We start from the raw sequence: 9,614 nt of genomic DNA, 5'->3' as shown, positions 1-9,614 counted from the left end.
ATATGCCAGGGCATGCTGACGTGCACATGAGCACAGCGCAGAAATCCCTTTGTCTCTGCAGGAGCGAGCAGGAGCAGGACAGCTGAGAGAAGTCAAATTGAACACCCTCACCATTTATAACGCAGAGAAAGAGATGTAAATTGAGGACAATGCATTCTATTGTGCTGCACGAGATGCTAAGGTTATTAAGCTTTTGTGTTTGAATAGAGTTTTTACACAGACACACTCACCGATGAGGGATTGCATTGCCAGGCAGTTGTACATGATGGTAAATGAAACATGAAACACAGTAGACTTTTAGTCTGAAAGAAATATGCAATGTGCCTTTTTTAACAGTATATCCTCAGTGACAGCGGTTTGAGTCAGATGAATTGCCAGTTCCCTGCGTCATATATAACCACACGAAGCAGATATTATAACAGGGCTTTACAGAGATGCACTTAGATTATGATGCTTCGGATATGGTATACAAGCCCTCTTTGACAAATCTAACAACCATGCTTACATTCAGGAATGTCAGGGCAGAATGAATTAGGCTGAGATGAAAGACAGATCGGAGTCACTTACTGGTGCCGCACGAAACTGGAAAATTGTTCTTTCCCCAAAATTGAAATGCCACTTTGGCATGTGTCTTTATTTAACTATTCTGTCTACGAGCAATGAAATCATTGGGATTAAACTTTTATTTAATCCTGTGACTGACACTGTATCATTATTTTGCTTGCAGGGACAGCTTGGACTTGGAGAGGACAGGATTCACATCGCTACTCCTTTTCTTCTCGACTACTCCCAGCTAGCAGAAGTCACGCAGATACAGGCAGGGGACAGCTACAGTGCCGCTGTCACAGGTGAGCCTCGTATCCGACCTGCTTTGGCAGCCCGTAGAGAGGTTTCGTCTTTCTCTCAACATAATTAGTTTGGCCTAAAGTGTTAAGTACAATAAAATAACACAGCTTAACTCAAATCTCCAAAATCCTTAAAAGTTGTATTCACTCGACATAATATATAAAACAACTTATTAACTTGAAAACCTTATTTTCCCAACAGTATCCCTCACTGTGGCTTTGAGCCATGCTAATTTTTCATCTACATCATTTCATTGAGTTTTAATTAACACAACAAGGATTCAGTGTCCTCAAATGACACCACTCGGAGCACAAATTCAACCTCATTAGCTCTCAATATCTCTTAAACCAAGCAAAATTGTGCAATACGGCACCCCGTTTCAATGTTATGTGGTAGATGAAGTACATAATGAATTGATTTGTTGTTCAACCAGATATCCCCTAAACTACTAAGATATGTCGATCCCTGTAGCTACTTTGTTATTAATAAGTCTGGGAGATAAGGAAGCACTGTCTCTCCTGCAATTCCTAAAAAGCCAAACTCAGAGCCCTCTTTGCTAACTGAATTCAAAAACAGCTAGTTGCAGATGGTCCAGTTTTACCTTTCTCTGTCTTCAGTCTCTAACTTGTATGATCTTCAGCGATCTGATTCATCTCCCCTCTGCTTCATAGGGAGCGACTGAACTGCCACGAAACTAGTTCTAATACATTTACACCATTACAAAGTGTCAGGCAACTACTTCTCCTTCAATTGCCACTTGCCTTCTGCCAGACAGATGGAATTAAAGTGGTTACACTACAAATGTAACATCAGCCACTTAAAGAGAAAAGGCATTGTACTTGTTTCAAGACCAGGGCACATTTACAGTATACTGCTGTGCTGCAATATTCTGTTAAAAGAATTGCCTATTGTTGAACAGAGACGTCTGCTGGCACTGTGTGCGCAGTTTCGCTGGAAATGCCACTGGTTCATTAAATGAACTGCAGTGAACATATTAAGTTTGGTCCCATTTGAATTCTTGGCGTGGTGAACACTATTTGGAGAGTAGAGCCCTGCTTGCCTCTGGTACAGTTATGTCTTTAGGTGATCTATAAAATGTTATTATTTAAAACAAGCTCTTTATGGATTGCTTACGAGGCATGCTTAGCACATGATTGATCTGACCTTTCACAGACGGTCGTTCTTTGGGAAAACATCAGCCTTAACCTTTTTTAGCTGGATTACCCTGCCAGCGTCTCTGTACGTGTGTGTGTTTGTCTGTGTCTGTTTCTGTGTCTGTCAGTCGGTATGTGTTTGTGCGTGTATGTTAGTAGTGTAAGCACGTGTCTGTGTGTGTGGTAAAACGCCATCGAGAAACGCCTGCCTCAGAAGCTTTTAGAAGGTTTGCTTCACTGAGATGAAAATAATACATTACTGATTGATTGATCAATCATGTCTGAAAGGGTATCTGCGTCTGTGTGCGTGCGCGCGCGTCTGTGTTTGTGCGTGCCTGCGTTTTTGTGTGTGCGCGCCAAGTCTATGTACAGCTTGATGCAGAATAGAGATTGATGGAGGCCTGCCGTGAGGAGGATACTCAGTTATCTCCTTGTAATTAAAATCCACCTCATAAAGATTATTGACTCCCCCACCACACAAACCAGCATGCTCCCTTGCTTGGCAGGGTTTGCAAAGCGCTTCTTAAAAAATGAAAAATAGCATATTAAGCAGCACATATTTCCCATTTATGCGGAACATTTAGATGTGGTTAAGTTATCGTAATGTGCAATAAAACCTGGATGTGAAATTTGTAATCCACTTTGGAAAATTGCTTACTATATTGCTTTAACATCCCCTGAAAGAGCTTTTGAGATGTGTGTGCCAGGTTTATTGTACGCCATAATTTAAAAGTCCTCAATGCAGGCAGTAAATATAAATTTATTAGTGGCAGGTTTAAATAGGCAGACTGAGGTAGTATGAGTGAGTGGATGCTTGAGTGTTTGCTGTATGTGAGTACATACACTGTGTGTGTGTGTGTCTTTGATAAGTGCCAGCTGAGACTGTGCTCCCTCTGCTCAGCACGCCATGAAGAAAGGTGAGTGTGTGCGCGTGGTGTGGGTGGGGTTACCGTCTCAATACAGTGCAGTACATCAACTGCTTCTCCTAAACCAAACCAAACTGACAGGATTTAATTCTCTATTCCATTTAACGGTTCTTAATTGGGGTCAGTGTTTCTTTTTTGAATTTGGAGGAAATCTGAGCTGTAAGGTTCAGGAACAAGCTAATATGCGGTGGACTGATGGAGAGAACCACTTCTGGCACTTAGCTCTGTTATTCTGCCTTGACCACAAAATATGCGTGTTACGATTCAAAAGTCCCTTGTAAATATGATCAAGGACCCATGATCCATGGTGCTGGTAATACATTGGTGGGGATGGGAAACATGAGAGGATCATATCAACACGTCCTTCTCATATGGGTCATTTTACTTTTCATAGTTAAGATAATATTTGTCATCGTAGCACTGGCATGTATTTCTTAACATTTACCCCTGTTGTTCATATCTGCAGCAGGTGGAGAGCTGTTTCTCTGGGGTCAGATCCCTTGTGTGTCCCGGGTCAGTGGCCATCCAGGCCTCAAAAGGCTCCGGACCCCCCAGTCTGTTCCACTGGCAGGCAGAAAGGTAGATGTGAGCGTGTGTGCGTGTGAGCGTGTGTGCGTGTGTGCGTGTGTGTGTGTGAGTGAGTGAGTGAGTGAGTGAGTGAGTGAGTGAGTGAGTGAGTGAAAGACAAATTATGTTTTCAGGCTCCTCAAGTAGATGAAAGCCGCAGGATTTTCTCAGTATATGAGTTTTAGCTGGATATGCATAAATTCTTAAAGGGTAAGTCCACACTGAATTACATACGGCTAAAAAAGCTGATTCTGCACTGCTTTCAATGGGTGTAAAGTTTAAAGAATATAGCACTCCTGACCACACCCCAATCAATGACGTCAAAGCAGGTGTTTAGCCTCTCACAGCTGGTGAAGGTGCCACAAATCTAGGGAGGAGGCTAAAGTGCAAAATACATAGTTTAAAATGACCAAGTGTAAAAAGTGTATCTTATGAACATGCCTTAAAACTGTATAAAAAGTAAATTTTGACCGCATCTGGCACACAAACAAAATGCCGCCGCATGCGCACAGGGGATATGATGCTATTGACAGGCAACCAAATAAAACGTGTTACCATGATTAAAATCACAGATTTCACTGGGTTTGAAAATTGGTGGACATATTTGCGATATTGTAAGTACATGGCTCAAAAAATATATAGCATAAGTCCAGACAAGTAACATATCATAACTTTAGACATTTTGCACATATCCTTCCTGGAAAACAAGTGAATCTTTAATGGAGATCTTATCTTGCACAAAGAGGTGTAAGCAAAAACTCCAAACAATAAACTTTCTGAATCAAAATCTTTTTGTCCTTAACTGGCCTATGCTTTACAGTTGAGAATGATTCCTCACTGTGATATTTACCACATCAACATTATGTGTCATTTATTCTCTAATTACAGTTCCATTCGATTTAGCATAATACAAAAGTGCATATGCATGGAAAAGTTCTCAGCTGCTTTGAAATGTTACACTTTTGTTTTAAAGTCTAAAAACTGTTTTCATTTTATTGCAGGTGTGTGATGTTGCCTGTGGTACCTGGCATATGATGGCCCTCACCACAAGTGAGTACCCGATCGTCCATCCCTTATTGTTCATATCTTTAATCTTTAATCTTTAATTGTTTCTGGAGCAGCGAGAGTGGGTCACCGAAGGTAAACCAGTCAAATTCCTCCTCTTCTCCCCTTTCCCCCTCTTCACTGGCTTCTCTTCCCTTTCTCCAAATTATGTCTTGCTCCTCCTCAAAGCCCCTCCTCACTCACTTTTCACTCATCACACCATAATTCACTTCAGAGGGAAGCATCATTAATGCACAGTAGGACCCAGCAGCTTGATGTGTGCTAATTATATTGTGTGTTTTACACGCTGGATGACTTTTGCTTAGTCAGTGATGAGCTCAGTCTCTCGTAATTGTTTTTTGGATATGATGAGTTTATAAAAGCCTGTGTGTGTGTGTGTGTGTGTGTGTGCGCGTGCGTGTGTGTGTATCTGGGCATGTTGCAGATGTGCGTGTTTACCCTTGCATCACATTTGTGTGTGCCTATGCATGTGTAGTCTTGCATTAAGGCTGTGCGCATACATGTATACAACATACACTGTATCTATAAGTAGCCAGAAAGACAAGATTATTCCACAGCTACACCCATCACACGCTTCTGTGAACTTAATAATGATTAGCAAACACTCAAAATCTCAAGATCATTCTGACACATTAAAACTGCGTGCAACTTTAAACTCCATCAATCCCACACAAAACTTTGACACGCACCATCAAACAACATGGCACTGCGCTCCGTGACTTGCTTGCGTTCTCCACAACCCATGTGATCCTTTTAGCACTGTACATCACTCTCAGTGCTATAGCTAGAAATGCTGCTCAGCCTTTGGCTAATCACACTGATTGGAGGTGTCCTTTGGCTCACCTGGGGGCTTCCAATCCTATTAGGCCAACCGTCCTGAGCCTAGCACACCCAGCAGCCGCTCGTGTTTGATCACTGGTGCTTAAAGCCCACACTTGTCCTCTTATGTTGGTGTTGAGGCATGGAGGAGAGGAGCGGCAGGTTGGGGTTTGGTGGGGGGGGTTAAAATGTGATCTCCTTAACTCTCTAGGGGGGCAGAGGGGAGTTCGGTGCCCCACCTCCCTCACTGACACTCCTCTGCTCCTCCAACTGGAGCTGGTCTTTAAACTTCAGATGTCAGTTGAAAGGCGGAACACTGCAAGTTGTTTCCAAGCAAAAGTGAAAGAGATGGAGGGAAAGACTCAGAAGAGGATGTTGAGCCTGTGTGTTTCTGTTGTTTTAAAGAATGTTTTTTGGACAGTGTAAGTGGTTGTTTTGAAGTTTACTTCCATTTTTCTTAGTTCACATCCCTCTATCTTTATTTCTCAGCCCATGAAAGCATAGAAGTTCTGTCATCTGGTTAGAAGTCAATACACCTGATCCCACAAGGCCTGTCACCTCTTTCTACTTTCTTCCTATCTCTACCACATACTCTACCTCCCCTTCATTACTCCCTCACTCAACCTTCCTCCTGACTGCTCCTCTCCCTCACCGCACACCCATCACCTTATCTCCCTTGTGGCTCTCCTTCTTCCTCCCCTCCTCCCCTCTTGCCCCCTCCTCCTCCTCCTTCGTCCCGGGGCCAGGAGCGCCCAGGAAGAACCATGTGTTTCCAAAGTGGACTGGATGGGAAATCGAAGCAGGGCTTCTGTGTTTATCAAGCCACAGCTCCGTCACCTTGCTCCAACTCCCATCTGGAGGCCCTGGCAAATTGGTGACAGCAGCAACAACCCTGCAGCACACATGCCCCTTTTTTCCGTGCACACATCCACACACACACACACACACACACACACACACATAGCATAGCACCTTGGCCTGTTTAGTTTTATTGCTGGTGTCAGGTGAGGAGGTGGAGGTAGGAGTGCTGTCTAATGTTCACCTCACACACACATACACACACAGACACACTCACACACAGTCATTTCCACCCCTGCCGACACCTTGGCTAACAAGACCTGTGAACCGCAGTGACAGAACTCCGAGACTTGTCAGAGTCCCAGTCATTTAGTGCCAAGACCTAGCCCCAGCTCTAACCCAACAGGGTTTCTGTATGCACACCAAGCCACAATAGGCTCCACAGTGATATACTGAACATGAGTCTGCTGAATCCTACTGCTCCTCCAGGTTAATATTGGTTAAATAATACCTTTTCTACAGTGGCCTGCAGTAATTCTTTCTACAAGATAAAAAATGCGTTACATAGTGTAACATTATAGTTATTTAGTTGTGCTAGGTGTGTGTCTCATGGTTCACTTTAACTTTACCCTCAGTTTGCACCTCATTATATTGATCTGCACCATCACACACAACTTCTTTTATCTATTAATGTTTCAGTGTATGCTGTTACTCTTGTCTGTCTGTCTTGCTTGTGTACCAGCGCAGTTATGTGTCGGTAAAACTGCTGTATCTACAGGCATCTATTTGAAGTATCTAGTCATCGTGAGTCATTACAGGTAGTTGTGCACGGACCACTGCCCCTTTTGTTGCATGTATACAGGATGTTCGCTGCTCAACGCCTTTTTCAGTGCCCTCCTCTCTTCCCTTTGGTGTGATCAAGTAAGCGGAGGGGAAAGGAGAGTTGACTCGGGTTAGAGCCCTGCACAGCTTTGCTACCTTGGAAATGAACTGCACAAACAACGGCTGGCCATTGTGCCTAAGCGCTTACAATGATGCCATTTAAGAGAGTATTGATCCAGCCAGTGCAGGGTCAATCATTGGATCAATGATGTGTGGGTTGGTCGGCTGGAAGGCTGGTTGACTGCATGAATGAATGAATGAATGGATGGCTGGATAACGGATGAATGGACGGTTGGATAATGGATGGATGGATATATGGATTGATTCACGGATGGATTTGAAGACTGATATATGGGGGTTGCAGTATTGTCATGCCAGCACAGACATGAACTTGTGAGGGTCTGAAGATTTCAGTTCTCTGTCCCTTTTTTGTGCTGGACTGTGTCCTTTCAGACTGGTACACCTCTCAAAGATCACCACCTACACTCAAATTTACTGTAGGTTCACATTATTGTGATGCTTGTCCCACTCAAAGAAACATGTCTTTGTACTAAGTCAGTTTAAGTCAACAACCACAAACATGGTCATAACTTAGACTTTTATTGTAGTTGTTGCTAAGGAGGGCACGCACCTTAAGAACATCCACTACCTGCTAGTATTGTTCCTTAGATGTACACAAGCTTAGGTTGACATCCCTCAAGGAGTTATACTGTGTTTATGTAAAGCTTTACTGTGGCATAGAAGAGTAGGAAAAGTAGAGGTATAAATTAAAAAAGAGTCATTGTCATTAGCATGTTCTTGGTGGATTCTTGTGATGTGTTTACACCAGGGTTGATTGACCTAGTTACCCAGCCCCTGGCAGCGCAACACGGAGAAATATAACACAGTGCAACACAAGGGAGAGGTGTAGAATCCTTTATTATTCTTACATGTGAGTTTCATGCGAGCGAACGCGCACACATGCATTGACACATACTCGCAGAGCAGTGATCATCGGGGGCTCACAGAGGTCGTGCCTCGTGACAAAGTGAAAAGAGGGAGAAAGCTTATTTAAAATTCTGTAAGAGATGTCAATTGTGCCCTCTGCATATTTCTATGGAAAATTTGTAAATAGATCCTTTGTAAATAGCTTCTCTCTTGCCAATCACCCTGTCTGCTCTCTGCACAGCAGCATTAAAAATTGATCCTTAGCCGCACCAGGGTGAAATGCTAACATCGCTGCCAAATGACTGATTAAAAAGAAAAACCTTTAATCTTTGCTTAAAAGTGTCTACTGCCTTGGCATGCCTCTCCCCTGTGCTCCTCTATCTTCCAAGGCTGAGGGGAAGGAGGGGGTCGCCGTGGGGGAAACGGGGTCACGCTTCATGTAGAGTCAGCACTGTACAGCGATATAGCTCTAGAGGTGAGGGATTTCACTAAGAGCAGATCTAGGAATTGACATGTATTGCTCTCTTCTGAATTTAACCTTAAGCCAAAGGTTAAAAACACTTTTGAGCATTCCACAAGAGTAGGGGGACGAATGTGTTGGCATTCCTGCTAATAGCTTGCAAAAAAAAAAAAAATGTACGTTTTTACTTAACCATGCAAGTTAACAAAAATCAACAGGGTTGTACTGACAATGCAACGTAAGATAGTTTGACCTGCCTCCAGCTTGCTCAATTGCACAGCAACCGAAATTGACACACTCTCTCCTTTAAATGGTGTTTCAATAGTGACATGGCAACTGAAGCGTTATGAAATGGAGAAAATCAGCACTTTAATGTCTTTTTTTTTTTTTTTATTGCTCTTTTTTAAAAAATCTTTTAAAGTGATGATTGGAGATTCTGAGAGGTGTGTTTGTGTTTCAGCAAGCAGAGAGGAGAACAGAGAATATGTTCACCCAGAATGTGAAGCTCTCCTCAGAGACCATGTCAGCAGTCCCCTACCGACGGAGCATGCAGAGAAAGAAAACACAGTGCAAGTAAGATAAACACACCTCCTCTTTCTTGTTCTATAGCCCATTTATTGACTTACTTGCATACTGTATAGCTCAATCTGTAACCCATTTGCTAACTCAACAGCTCCCTAACTCTTGCAGTGGATTGCTCCTGATTGATATCTTCCTCTTCCACACTCCCTGCCTGCCTTGTTGATATCCTCATTCCCACGCACCCATTGTTTGCTTCTCAAACCCTCTTTCATTCATTTTTTCCAGTTTCTTTTTACATGCTGTAAATGAACATATCAGTAGCGAGTGATACAGTATAACAAGTTGCACTTGGGTAAACAGCACAACCCTCAAAACATTAAGAAGTAAATATATTCACTCACCTCTCAGAATATCAGTGAGGACCACTAAATTGTCACCCAGAGCCACACAAACACACACACACACACACACACACACACACACACACAAAAACTCTCAAGCTCCCGCCCCTCCCCATCTCTCTGTCATTCAGGTGTTTACTGTCATTCATACTCAGGGTTTTGTATAATCCTCTCACCACACCTGAGTGCTCCCCACTCAATGTCACTGGATTTACTCTCTCTCTCCCCCTCTCTCTCTCTCTCTCTC

At 43.1% G+C, this 9,614-nt stretch overlaps 1 long non-coding RNA gene across 1 annotated transcript; it reads left to right on the top strand.

Annotated features, from left to right (window-relative positions):
- The first annotated feature begins 3,398 nt into the window (after positions 1 to 3,398).
- LOC111651562 (uncharacterized) lies at positions 3,399 to 9,010 on the top strand. The gene is made up of 3 exons (XR_015436948.1): positions 3,399 to 3,505; positions 4,495 to 4,543; positions 8,905 to 9,010. It is a non-coding gene; the product is annotated as an uncharacterized LOC111651562 (long non-coding RNA).
- The last annotated feature ends 604 nt before the right edge of the window (positions 9,011 to 9,614 follow it).

This window comes from Seriola lalandi, unplaced genomic scaffold, assembly GCF_002814215.2.
Source record: "Seriola lalandi dorsalis isolate HSWRI2012SDOR001 ecotype SW California unplaced genomic scaffold, Sedor1 jcf7180002053690, whole genome shotgun sequence".
Lineage (NCBI taxonomy): Eukaryota > Metazoa > Chordata > Actinopteri > Carangiformes > Carangidae > Seriola > Seriola lalandi.
Note: the sequence above shows the minus strand (reverse complement) of the source record. Positions and strands in the feature narration are given on the sequence as shown.